Source organism: Capricornis sumatraensis, chromosome 22 (assembly GCF_032405125.1).
Source record: "Capricornis sumatraensis isolate serow.1 chromosome 22, serow.2, whole genome shotgun sequence".
Classification (NCBI taxonomy): Eukaryota; Metazoa; Chordata; class Mammalia; order Artiodactyla; family Bovidae; genus Capricornis; species Capricornis sumatraensis.
This window is the reverse complement of record NC_091090.1, coordinates 4,892,377-4,906,166: the sequence shown is the minus strand read 5'-3', so window position 1 is coordinate 4,906,166 and position 13,790 is coordinate 4,892,377.

Below are 13,790 nucleotides of genomic sequence, written 5' to 3'. Positions count from 1 at the left end.
CGTTCCCGTCGCATCTCAAGAGGAGGCACTCTCAACAGGAAAGGCGAGAGGAACTCCATGGTCGTACCACCATTCCAGGAGTCCCCCAGATGTCTCAGTCCATTCCAGAGGAACCTCTTTGCCCTGCACTGGCTCATCTTTCACGCCGAGGATCGACTCACACCACGGTGGCACGTGGGACAGCCCTGTGGGAAAGCCTCGAGGGAAAGCCTCGAGGGAAAACCACAGATCCTTTGATCCAAGCGACGGGAAGCGTGACATTGCTGCTACAGACTGGAAGGAAAGCGCACGTGCATGCCTCCACTCGAGACGAGGCCTGACTCCCCTGGGGAGACTCCACAAGTACCCAAAGATCCATGTCAGCCCTTGAGAGGAATCCTCGGTTCCGGCCCTGACTCCACACAAGGTTTTTGGCCCCGGTATCGACGGGAGAGGAATCCCGAGAGGCCCCCTAGCAACTCGCATGGGGACTGGCCTCTCCTGAGGCCACCAGGGCGGGTCCCTGAGGTCCCCGGCGTAACTCGAGAACACCTGACGCAACTCGAGAAAATCCAGGAAGTTCTCCCTTCCAGGCGAGATGAGGCCTATTTCCGATGAGGCGTCTGGAGACTAATGACACCTAACCTCTGGAACTTCGAAAGGGTCTTTCACACCCTTGCTGCAACTCAAGAAGTTCACCGCCATACCCGTCTCCACTCGAGAGGAAGCACGATGGTCCCGCCCACATCCAGAGGAGCCCCGTTTCCCCCTCGGAGCTCGAGATGAGGGATCCTTTCCCTGCTTTCAACGGGAAAGAATTCCCGGCGTTCCCGTCGCATCTCAAGAGGAGGCACTCTCAACAGGAAAGGCGAGAGGAACTCCATGGTCGTACCACCATTCCAAGAGTCCCCCAGATGTCTCAGTCCATTCCAGAGGAAGCTCTTTACCCTGCACTGGCTCATTTTTCACGCCGAAGATCGAATCACACCACGGTGGCACGTGGGACAGCCCTGTGGGAAAGCCTCGAGGGAAAGCCTCGAGGGAAAACCACAGATCATTTGATCCATGCGACGGGAAGCGTGATATTGCTAATACAGCCAGGAAGGAAAGCGCACGTGGATGCCCCCACTCGAGACGAGGCCTGACTCCCCTGGGGAGACTCCACAAGTACCCAAAGATCCATGTCAGCCCTTGAGAGGAATCCTCGGTTCCGGCCCTGACTCCACACAAGGTTTTTGGCCCCGGTATCGACGGGAGAGGAATCCCGAGAGGCCCACTAGCAACTCGCATGGGGACTGGCCTCTCCTGAGGCCACCAGGGCGGGTCCCTGAGGTCCCCGTCGTAACTCGAGAACACCTGCCGCAACTCGAGAAAATCCAGGAAGTTCTCCCTTCCAGGCGAGATGAGGCCTATTTCCGATGTGGCGTCTGGAGACTAAGGACACCTAACCTCTGGAACTTCGAAAGGGTCTTTCACACCCTTGCTGCAACTCAAGAAGTTCACCGCCATACCCGTTTCCACTCGAGAGGAAGCACGATAGTCCCGCCCACATCCAGAGGAGCCCCGTTTCCCCCTCGTAGCTCGAGATGATGGATCCTTTCCCTGCTTTCAACGGGAAAGAATTCCCGGCGTTCCCGTCGCATCTCAAGAGGAGGCACTCTCAACAGGAAAGGCTATAGGAACTCCATGGTTGTGCCACCATTCCAAGAGTCCCCCAGATGTCTCAGTCCATTCCAGAGGAACCTCTTTGCCCTGCACTGGCTCATCTTTCACGCCGAGGATCGACTCACACCACGGTGGCACGTGGGACAGCCCTGTGGGAAAGCCTCGAGGGAAAGCCTCGAGGGAAAACCACAGATCCTTTGATCCAAGCGACGGGAAGCGTGACATTGCTGCTACAGACTGGAAGGAAAGCGCACGTGCATGCCTCCACTCGAGACGAGGCCTGACTCCCCTGGGGAGACTCCACAAGTACCCAAAGATCCATGTCAGCCCTTGAGAGGAATCCTCGGTTCCGGCCCTGACTCCACACAAGGTTTTTGGCCCCGGTATCGACGGGAGAGGAATCCCGAGAGGCCCCCTAGCAACTCGCATGGGGACTGGCCTCTCCTGAGGCCACCAGGGCGGGTCCCTGAGGTCCCCGGCGTAACTCGAGAACACCTGCCGCAACTCGAGAAAATCCAGGAAGTTCTCCCTTCCAGGCGAGATGAGGCCTATTTCCGATGAGGCGTCTGGAGACTAATGACACCTAACCTCTGGAACTTCGAAAGGGTCTTTCACACCCTTGCTGCAACTCAAGAAGTTCACCGCCATACCCGTCTCCACTCGAGAGGAAGCACGATGGTCCCGCCCACATCCAGAGGAGCCCCGTTTCCCCCTCGGAGCTCGAGATGAGGGATCCTTTCCCTGCTTTCAACGGGAAAGAATTCCCGGCGTTCCCGTCGCATCTCAAGAGGAGGCACTCTCAACAGGAAAGGCGAGAGGAACTCCATGGTCGTACCACCATTCCAGGAGTCCCCCAGATGTCTCAGTCCATTCCAGAGGAACCTCTTTGCCCTGCACTGGCTCATCTTTCACGCCGAGGATCGACTCACACCACGGTGGCACGTGGGACAGCCCTGTGGGAAAGCCTCGAGGGAAAGCCTCGAGGGAAAACCACAGATCCTTTGATCCAAGCGACGGGAAGCGTGACATTGCTGCTAAAGCCTGGAAGGAAAGCGCACGTGCATGCCTCCACTCGAGACGAGGCCTGACTCCCCTGGGGAGACTCCACAAGTACCCAAAGATCCATGTCAGCCCTTGAGAGGAATCCTCGGTTCCGGCCCTGACTCCACACAAGGTTTTTGGCCCCGGTATCGACGGGAGAGGAATCCCGAGAGGCCCCCTAGCAACTCGCATGGGGACTGGCCTCTCCTGAGGCCACCAGGGCGGGTCCCTGAGGTCCCCGGCGTAACTCGAGAACACCTGCCGCAACTCGAGAAAATCCAGGAAGTTCTCCCTTCCAGGCGAGATGAGGCCTATTTCCGATGAGGCGTCTGGAGACTAATGACACCTAACCTCTGGAACTTCGAAAGGGTCTTTCACACCCTTGCTGCAACTCAAGAAGTTCACCGCCATACCCGTCTCCACTCGAGAGGAAGCACGATGGTCCCGCCCACATCCAGAGGAGCCCCGTTTCCCCCTCGGAGCTCGAGATGAGGGATCCTTTCCCTGCTTTCAACGGGAAAGAATTCCCGGCGTTCCCGTCGCATCTCAAGAGGAGGCACTCTCAACAGGAAAGGCGAGAGGAACTCCATGGTCGTACCACCATTCCAAGAGTCCCCCAGATGTCTCAGTCCATTCCAGAGGAAGCTCTTTACCCTGCACTGGCTCATTTTTCACGCCGAAGATCGAATCACACCACGGTGGCACGTGGGACAGCCCTGTGGGAAAGCCTCGAGGGAAAGCCTCGAGGAAAATCACAGATCATTTGATCCATGCGACGGGAAGCGTGATATTGCTAATACAGCCAGGAAGGAAAGCGCACGTGGATGCCCCCACTCGAGACGAGGCCTGACTCCCCTGGGGAGACTCCACAAGTACCCAAAGATCCATGTCAGCCCTTGAGAGGAATCCTCGGTTCCGGCCCTGACTCCACACAAGGTTTTTGGCCCCGGTATCGACGGGAGAGGAATCCCGAGAGGCCCACTAGCAACTCGCATGGGGACTGGCCTCTCCTGAGGCCACCAGGGCGGGTCCCTGAGGTCCCCGTCGTAACTCGAGAACACCTGCCGCAACTCGAGAAAATCCAGGAAGTTCTCCCTTCCAGGCGAGATGAGGCCTATTTCCGATGTGGCGTCTGGAGACTAAGGACACCTAACCTCTGGAACTTCGAAAGGGTCTTTCACACCCTTGCTGCAACTCAAGAAGTTCACCGCCATACCCGTTTCCACTCGAGAGGAAGCACGATAGTCCCGCCCACATCCAGAGGAGCCCCGTTTCCCCCTCGTAGCTCGAGATGAGGGATCCTTTCCCTGCTTTCAACGGGAAAGAATTCCCGGCGTTCCCGTCGCATCTCAAGAGGAGGCACTCTCAACAGGAAAGGCTATAGGAACTCCATGGTTGTGCCACCATTCCAAGAGTCCCCCAGATGTCTCAGTCCATTCCAGAGGAACCTCTTTGCCCTGCACTGGCTCAACTTTCACGCCGAGGATCGACTCACACCACGGTGGCACGTGGGACAGCCCTGTGGGAAAGCCTCGAGGGAAAGCCTCGAGGGAAAACCACAGATCCTTTGATCCAAGCGACGGGAAGCGTGACATTGCTGCTACAGACTGGAAGGAAAGCGCACGTGCATGCCTCCACTCGAGACGAGGCCTGACTCCCCTGGGGAGACTCCACAAGTACCCAAAGATCCATGTCAGCCCTTGAGAGGAATCCTCGGTTCCGGCCCTGACTCCACACAAGGTTTTTGGCCCCGGTATCGACGGGAGAGGAATCCCGAGAGGCCCCCTAGCAACTCGCATGGGGACAGGCCTCTCCTGAGGCCACCAGGGCGGGTCCCTGAGGTCCCCGGCGTAACTCGAGAACACCTGCCGCAACTCGAGAAAATCCAGGAAGTTCTCCCTTCCAGGCGAGATGAGGCCTATTTCCGATGAGGCGTCTGGAGACTAATGACACCTAACCTCTGGAACTTCGAAAGGGTCTTTCACACCCTTGCTGCAACTCAAGAAGTTCACCGCCATACCCGTCTCCACTCGAGAGGAAGCACGATGGTCCCGCCCACATCCAGAGGAGCCCCGTTTCCCCCTCGGAGCTCGAGATGAGGGATCCTTTCCCTGCTTTCAACGGGAAAGAATTCCCGGCGTTCCCGTCGCATCTCAAGAGGAGGCACTCTCAACAGGAAAGGCGAGAGGAACTCCATGGTCGTACCACCATTCCAGGAGTCCCCCAGATGTCTCAGTCCATTCCAGAGGAACCTCTTTGCCCTGCACTGGCTCATCTTTCACGCCGAGGATCGACTCACACCACGGTGGCACGTGGGACAGCCCTGTGGGAAAGCCTCGAGGGAAAGCCTCGAGGGAAAACCACAGATCCTTTGATCCAAGCGACGGGAAGCGTGACATTGCTGCTACAGACTGGAAGGAAAGCGCACGTGCATGCCTCCACTCGAGACGAGGCCTGACTCCCCTGGGGAGACTCCACAAGTACCCAAAGATCCATGTCAGCCCTTGAGAGGAATCCTCGGTTCCGGCCCTGACTCCACACAAGGTTTTTGGCCCCGGTATCGACGGGAGAGGAATCCCGAGAGGCCCCCTAGCAACTCGCATGGGGACTGGCCTCTCCTGAGGCCACCAGGGCGGGTCCCTGAGGTCCCCGGCGTAACTCGAGAACACCTGCCGCAACTCGAGAAAATCCAGGAAGTTCTCCCTTCCAGGCGAGATGAGGCCTATTTCCGATGAGGCGTCTGGAGACTAATGACACCTAACCTCTGGAACTTCGAAAGGGTCTTTCACACCCTTGCTGCAACTCAAGAAGTTCACCGCCATACCCGTCTCCACTCGAGAGGAAGCACGATGGTCCCGCCCACATCCAGAGGAGCCCCGTTTCCCCCTCGGAGCTCGAGATGAGGGATCCTTTCCCTGCTTTCAACGGGAAAGAATTCCCGGCGTTCCCGTCGCATCTCAAGAGGAGGCACTCTCAACAGGAAAGGCGAGAGGAACTCCATGGTCGTACCACCATTCCAAGAGTCCCCCAGATGTCTCAGTCCATTCCAGAGGAAGCTCTTTACCCTGCACTGGCTCATTTTTCACGCCGAAGATCGAATCACACCACGGTGGCACGTGGGACAGCCCTGTGGGAAAGCCTCGAGGGAAAGCCTCGAGGGAAAACCACAGACCATTTGATCCATGCGACGGGAAGCGTGATATTGCTAATACAGCCAGGAAGGAAAGCGCACGTGGATGCTCCCACTCGAGACGAGGCCTGACTCCCCTGGGGAGACTCCACAAGTACCCAAAGATCCATGTCAGCCCTTGAGAGGAATCCTCGGTTCCGGCCCTGACTCCACACAAGGTTTTTGGCCCCGGTATCGACGGGAGAGGAATCCCGAGAGGCCCCCTAGCAACTCGCATGGGGACTGGCCTCTCCTGAGGCCACCAGGGCGGGTCCCTGAGGTCCCCGGCGTAACTCGAGAACACCTGCCGCAACTCGAGAAAATCCAGGAAGTTCTCCCTTCCAGGCGAGATGAGGCCTATTTCCGATGAGGCATCTGGAGACTAAGGACACCTAACCTCTGGAACTTAGAAAGGGTCTTTCACACCCTTGCTGCAACTCAAGAAGTTCACCGCCATACCCGTTTCCACTCGAGAGGAAGCACGATAGTCCCGCCCACATCCAGAGGAGCCCCGTTTCCCCCTCGGAGCTCGAGATGAGGGATCCTTTCCCTGCTTTCAACGGGAAAGAATACCCGGCGTTCCCGTCGCATCTCAAGAGGAGGCACTCTCAACAGGAAAGGCGAGAGGAACTCCATGGTCGAACCACCATTCCAAGAGTCCCCCAGATGTCTCAGTCCATTCCAGAGGAACCTCTTTGCCCTGCACTGGCTCATCTTTCACGCCGAGGATCGACTCACACCACGGTGGCACGTGGGACAGCCCTGTGGGAAAGCCTCGAGGGAAAGCCTCGAGGGAAAACCACAGATCCTTTGATCCATGCGACGGGAAGCGTGATATTGCTAAAACAGCCAGGAAGGAAAGCGCACGTGGATGCCGCACTCGAGACGAGGCCTGACTCCCCTGGGGAGACTCCACAAGTACCCAAAGATCCATGTCAGCCCTTGAGAGGAATCCTCGGTTCCGGCCCTGACTCCACACAAGGTTTTTGGCCCCGGTATCGACGGGAGAGGAATCCCGAGAGGCCCCCTAGCAACTCGCATGGGGACTGGCCTCTCCTGAGGCCACCAGGGCGGGTCCCTGAGGTCCCCGGCGTAACTCGAGAACACCTGCCGCAAATCGAGAAAATCCAGGAAGTTCTCCCTTAAAGGCGAGATGAGGCCTATTTCCGATGAGGAGTCTGGAGACTAATGACACCTAAGCTCTGGAACAAAGAAAGGGTCTTCCACATCCTTGCTGCAACTCAAGAAGTTCACCGCCATACCCGTCTCCACTCGAGAGGAAGCACGATGCTCCCGCCCACATCCAGAGGAGCCCCGTTTCCCTCTCGGAGCTCGAGATGAGAGATCCTTTCCCTGCTTTCAACGGGAAAGAATACCCGGCGTTCCCGTCGCATCTCAAGAGGAGGCACTCTCAACAGGAAAGGCGAGAGAAACTCCATGGTCGTACCACCATTCCAAGAGTACCCCAGATGTCTCAGTCCATTCCAGAGGAACCTCTTTGCCCTGCACTGGCTCATCTTTCACGCCGAGGATCGACTCACACCACGGTGGCACCTGGGACAGCCCTGTGGGAAAGCCTCAAGGGAAAGCCTCGAGGGAAAACCACAGATCCTTTGATCCACGCGACGGGAAGCGTGACATTGCTGCTACAGCCTGGAAGGAAAGCGCACGTGCATGCCCCCACTTGAGACGAGGCCTGACTCCCCTGGGGACACTCCAGAGGTACCCAAAGATCCATGTCAGCCCCTGAGAGGAATCCTCGGTTCCGGCCCTGACTCCACACAAGGTTTTTGGCCCCGGTATCGACGGGAGAGGAATCCCGAGAGGCCCCCTAGCAACTCGCATGGGGACTGGCCTCTCCTGAGGCCACCAGGGCGGGTCCCTGAGGTCCCCGTCGTAACTCGAGAACACCTGCCGCAACTCGAGAAAATCCAGGAAGTTCTCCCTTAAAGGCGAGATGAGGCCTATTTCCGATGAGGCGTCTGGAGACTAAGGACACCTAACCTCTGGAACTTCGAAAGGGTCTTTCACACCCTTGCTGCAACTCAAGAAGTTCACCGCCATACCCGTCTCCACTCGAGAGGAAGCACGATGGTCCCGCCCACATCCAGAGGAGCCCCGTTTCCCCATCGGAGCTCGAGATGAGGGATCCTTTCCCTGCTTTCAACGGGAAAGAATTCCCGGCTTTCCCGTCGCATCTCAAGAGGAGGCACTCTCAACAGGAAAGGCTATAGGAACTCCATGGTTGTGCCACCATTCCAAGAGTCCCCCAGATCTCTCAGTCCATTCCAGAGGAAACTCTTTGCCCTGCACTGGCTCATCTTTCACGCCGAGAATCGACTCACACCACGGTGGCACGTGGGACAGCCCTGTGGGAAAGCCTCGAGGGAAAGCCTCGAGGGAAAACCACAGATCCTTTGATCCAAGCGACGGGAAGCGTGACATTGCTGCTACAGACTGGAAGGAAAGCGCACGTGCATGCCCCACTCGAGACGAGGCCTGACTCCCCTGGGGAGACTCCACAAGTACCCAAAGATCCATGTCAGCCCCTGAGAGGAATCCTCGGTTCCGGCCCTGACTCCACACAAGGTTTTTGGCCCCGGTATCGACGGGAGAGGAATCCCGAGAGGCCCCCTAGCAACTCGCATGGGGACTGGCCTCTCCTGAGGCCACCAGGGCAGGTCCCTGAGGTCCCCGTCGTAACTCGAGAACACCTGCCGCAACTCGAGAATATCCAGGAAGCTCTCCCTTAAAGGCGAGATGAGGCCTATTTCCGATGAGGCGTCTGGAGACTAAGGACACCTAACCTCTGTAACTTCGAAAGGGTCTTTCACATCCTTGCTGCAACTCAAGAAGTTCACCGCCATACCCGTCTCCACTCGAGAGGAAGCACGATGCTCCCGCCCACATCCAGAGGAGCCCCGTTTCCCTCTCGGATCTCGAGATGAGGGATCCTTTCCCTGCTTTCAACGGGAAAGAATACCCGGCGTTCCCGTCGCATCTCAAGAGGAGGCACTCTCAACAGGAAAGGCTATAGGAGCTCCATGGTTGTGCCACCATTCCAAGAGTCCCCCAGATGTCTCTGTCCATTCCAGAGGAACCTCTTTGCCCTGCACTGGCTCATCTTTCACGCCGAGGATCGACTCACACCACGGTGGCACGTGGGACAGCCCTGTGGGAAAGCCTCGAGGGAAAGCCTCGAGGGAAAACCACAGATCCTTTGATCCACGCGACGGGAAGCGTGACATTGCTGCTACAGCCTGGAAGGAAAGCGCACGTGCATGCCCCCACTCGAGACGAGGCCTGACTCCCCTGGGGACACTCCAGAAGTACCCAAAGATCCATGTCAGCCCCTGAGAGGAATCCTCGGTTCCGGCCCTGACTCCACACAAGGTTTTTGGCCCCGGTATCGACGGGAGAGGAATCCCGAGAGGGCCCCTAGCAACTCGCATGGGGACTGGCCTCTCCTGAGGCCACCAGGGCGGGTCCCTGAGGTCCCCGTCGTAACTCGAGAACACGTGCCGCAACTCGAGAAAATCCAGGAAGTTCTCCCTTCCAGGCGAGATGAGGCCTATTTCCGATGAGGCGTCTGGAGACTAATGACACCTAACCTCTGGAACTTCGAAAGGGTCTTTCACACCCTTGCTGCAACTCAAGAAGTTCACCGCCATACCCGTCTCCACTCGAGAGGAAGCACGATGGTCCCGCCCACATCCAGAGGAGCCCCGTTTCCCCCTCGGAGCACGAGATGAGGGATCCTTTCCCTGCTTTCAACGGGAAAGAATTCCCGGCGTTCCCGTCGCATCTCAAGAGGAGGCACTCTCAACAGGAAAGGCGAGAGGAACTCCATGGTCGTACCACCATTCCAAGAGTCCCCCAGATGTCTCAGTCCATTCCAGAGGAAGCTCTTTACCCTGCACTGGCTCATTTTTCACGCCGAAGATCGAATCACACCACGGTGGCACGTGGGACAGCCCTGTGGGAAAGCCTCGAGGGAAAGCCTCGAGGGAAAACCACAGATCCTTTGATCCACGCGACGGGAAGCGTGACATTGCTGGTACAGCCTGGAAGGAGAGCGCACGTGCATGCCCCCACTCGAGACGAGGCCTGACTCCCCTGGGGACACTCCAGAAGTACCCAAAGATCCATGTTAGCTCCTGAGAGGAATCCTCGTTTCCGGCCCTGACTCCACACAAGGTTTTTGGCCCCGGTATCGACGGGAGAGGAATCCCGAGAGGCCCCCTAGCAACTCGCATGGGGACTGGCCTCTCCTGAGGCCACCAGGGCGCGTCCCTGAGGTCCCCGTCGTAACTCGAGAACACCTGCCGCAACTCGAGAAAATCCAGGAAGTTCTCCCTTCCAGGCGAGATGAGGCCTATTTCAGATGAGGCGTCTGGAGACTAATGACACCTAACCTCTGGAACTTCGAAAGGGTCTTTCACACCCTTGCTGCAACTCAAGAAGTTCACCGCCATTCCCGTCTCCACTCGAGAGGAAGCACGATGCTCCCGCCCACATCCAGAGGAGCCCCGTTTCCCCCTCGGAGCACGAGATGAGGGATCCTTTCCCTGCTTTCAACGGGAAAGAATTCCCGGCGTTCCCGTCGCATCTCAAGAGGAGGCACTCTCAACAGGAAAGGCGAGAGGAACTCCATGGTCGTACCACCATTCCAAGAGTCCCCCAGATGTCTCAGTCCATTCCAGAGGAAGCTCTTTACCCTGCACTGGCTCATTTTTCACGCCGAAGATCGAATCACACCACGGTGGCACGTGGGACAGCCCTGTGGGAAAGCCTCGAGGGAAAGCCTCGAGGGAAATCCACAGATCATTTGATCCATGCGACGGGAAGCGTAATATTGCTAATACAGCCAGGAAGGAAAGCGCACGTGGATGCCCCCACTCGAGACGAGGCCTGACTCCCCTGGGGAAACTCCACAAGTACCCAAAGATCCATGTCAGCCCTTGAGAGGAATCCTCGGCTCCGGCCCTGACTCCACACAAGGTTTTTGGCCCCGGTATCGACGGGAGAGGAATCCCGAGAGGCCCCCTAACAACTCGCATGGGGACTGGCCTCTCCTGAGGCCACCAGGGCGGGTCCCTGAGGTCCCCGTCGTAACTCGAGTACACCTGCCGCAACTCGAGAAAATCCAGGAAGCTCTCCCTTAAAGGCGAGATGAGGCCTATTTCCGATGAGGCGTCTGGAGACTAAGGACACCTAACCTCTGGAACTTCGAAAGGGTCTTTCAGACCCTTGCTGCAACTCAAGAAGTTCACCGCCATACCCGTCTCCACTTGAGAGGAAGCACGATGGTCCCGCCCACATCCAGAGGAGCCCCGTTTCCCCCTCGGAGCTCGAGATGAGGGATCCTTTCCCTGCTTTCAACGGGAAAGAATTCCCGGCGTTCCCGTCGCATCTCAAGAGGAGGCATTCTCAACAGGAAAGGCGAGAGGAACTCCATGGTCGTACCACCATTCCAAGAGTCCCCCAGATGTCTCAGTCCATTCCAGTGGAACCTCTTTGCCCTGCACTGGCTCATCTTTCACGCCGAGGATCGACTTACACCACGGTGGCACGTGGGACAGCCCTGTGGGAAAGCCTCGAGGGAAAGCCTCCAGGGAAAACCACAGATTCTTTGATCCACGCGACGGGAAGCGTGACATTGCTGCTACAGCCTGGAAGGAAAGCGCACGTGCATGCACCACTTGAGACGAGGCCTGACTCCCCTGGGGAGACTCCAGAAGTACCCAAAGATCCATGTCAGCCCCTGAGAGGAATCCTCGGTTCCGGCCCTGACTCCACACAAGGTTTTTGGCCCCGGTATCGACGGGAGAGGAATCCCGAGAGGCCCCCTAGCAACTCGCATGGGGACTGGTCTCTCCTGAGGCAACCAGGGCGGGTCCCTGAGGTCCCCGTCGTAACTCGAGAACACCTGCCTCAACTCGAGAAAATCCAGGAAGTTCTCCCTTCCAGGAGAGATGAGGCCTATTTCCGATGAGGCGTCTGGAGACTAATGACACCTAACCTCTGGAACTTCGAAAGGGTCTTTCACACCCTTGCTGCAACTCAAGAAGTTCACCGCCATACCCGTCTCCACTCGAGAGGAAGCACGATGGTCCCGCCCACATCCAGAGGAGCCCCGTTTCCCCCTCGGAGCTCGAGATGAGGGATCCTTTCCCTGCTTTCAACGGGAAAGAATTCCGGCGTTCCCGTCGCATCTCAAGAGGAGGCACTCTCAACAGGAAAGGCGAGAGGAACTCCATGGTCGTACCACCATTCCAGGAGTCCCCCAGATGTCTCAGTCCATTCCAGAGGAACCTCTTTGCCCTGCACTGGCTCATCTTTCACGCCGAGGATCGACTCACACCACGGTGGCACGTGGGACAGCCCTGTGGGAAAGCCTCGAGGGAAAGCCTCGAGGGAAATCCACAGATCATTTGATCCATGCGACGGGAAGCGTGATATTGCTAATACAGCCAGGAAGGAAAGCGCACGTGGATGCCCCCACTCGAGACGAGGCCTGACTCCCCTGGGGAAACTCCACAAGTACCCAAAGATCCATGTCAGCCCTTGAGAGGAATCCTCGGTTCCGGCCCTGACTCCACACAAGGTTTTTGGCCCCGGTATCGACGGGAGAGGAATCCCGAGAGGCCCCCTAGCAACTCGCATGGGGACTGGCCTCTCCTGAGGCCACCAGGGCGGGTCCCTGAGGTCCCCATCGTAACTCGAGAACACCTGCCGCAACTCGAGAAAATCCAGGAAGCTCTCCCTTCAAGGCGAGATGAGGCCTATTTCCGATGAGGCGTCTGGAGACTAAGGACACCTAACCTCTGGAACTTCGAAAGGGTCTTTCACACCCTTGCTGCAACTCAAGAAGTTCACCGCCATACCCGTCTCCACTCGAGAGGAAGCACGATGGTCCCGCCCACATCCAGAGGAGCCCCGTTTCCCCCTCGGAGCTCGAGATGAGGGATCCTTTCCCTGCTTTCAACGGGAAAGAATTCCCGGCGTTCCCGTCGCATCTCAAGAGGAGGCATTCTCAACAGGAAAGGCGAGAGGAACTCCATGGTTGTGCCACCATTCCAAGAGTCCCCCAGATGTCTCAGTCCATTCCAGAGGAACCTCTTTGCCCTGCACTGGCTCATCTTTCACGCCGAGGATCGACTCACACCACGGTGGCACGTCGGACAGCCCTGTGGGAAAGCCTCGAGGAAAAGCCTCGAGGGAAAACCACAGATCCTTTGATCCACGCGACGGGAAGCGTGACATTGCTGCTACAGCCTGGAAGGAAAGCGCACGTGCATGCCCCCACTCGAGACGAGGCCTGACTCCCCTGGGGACACTCCAGAAGTACCCAAAGATCCATGTCAGCCCCTGAGAGGAATCCTCGGTTCCGGCCCTGACTCCACACAAGGTTTTTGGCCCCGGTATCGACGGGAGAGGAATCCCGAGAGGCCCCCTAGCAACTCGCATGGGGACTGGCCTCTCCTGAGGCCACCAGGGCGGGTCCCTGAGGTCCCCGTCGTAACTCTAGAACACCTGCCGCAACTCGAGAAAATCCAGGAAGTTCTCCCTTCCAGGCGAGATGAGGCCTATTTCCGATGAGGCGTCTGGAGACTAATGACACCTAACCTCTGGAACTTCGAAAGGGTCTTTCACACCCTTGCTGCAACTCAAGAAATTCACCGCCATACCCGTCTCCACTCGAGAGGAAGCACGATGGTCCCGCCCACATCCAGAGGAGCCCCGTTTCCCCCTCGGAGCTCGAGATGAGGGATCCTTTCCCTGCATTCAACGGGAAAGAATTCCTGGCGTTCCCGTCGCATCTCAAGAGGAGGCACTCTCAACAGGAAAGGCGAGAGGAACTCCATGGTCGTACCACCATTCCAAGAGTCCCCCAGATGTCTCAGTCCATTCCAGAGGAACCTCTTTGCCCTGC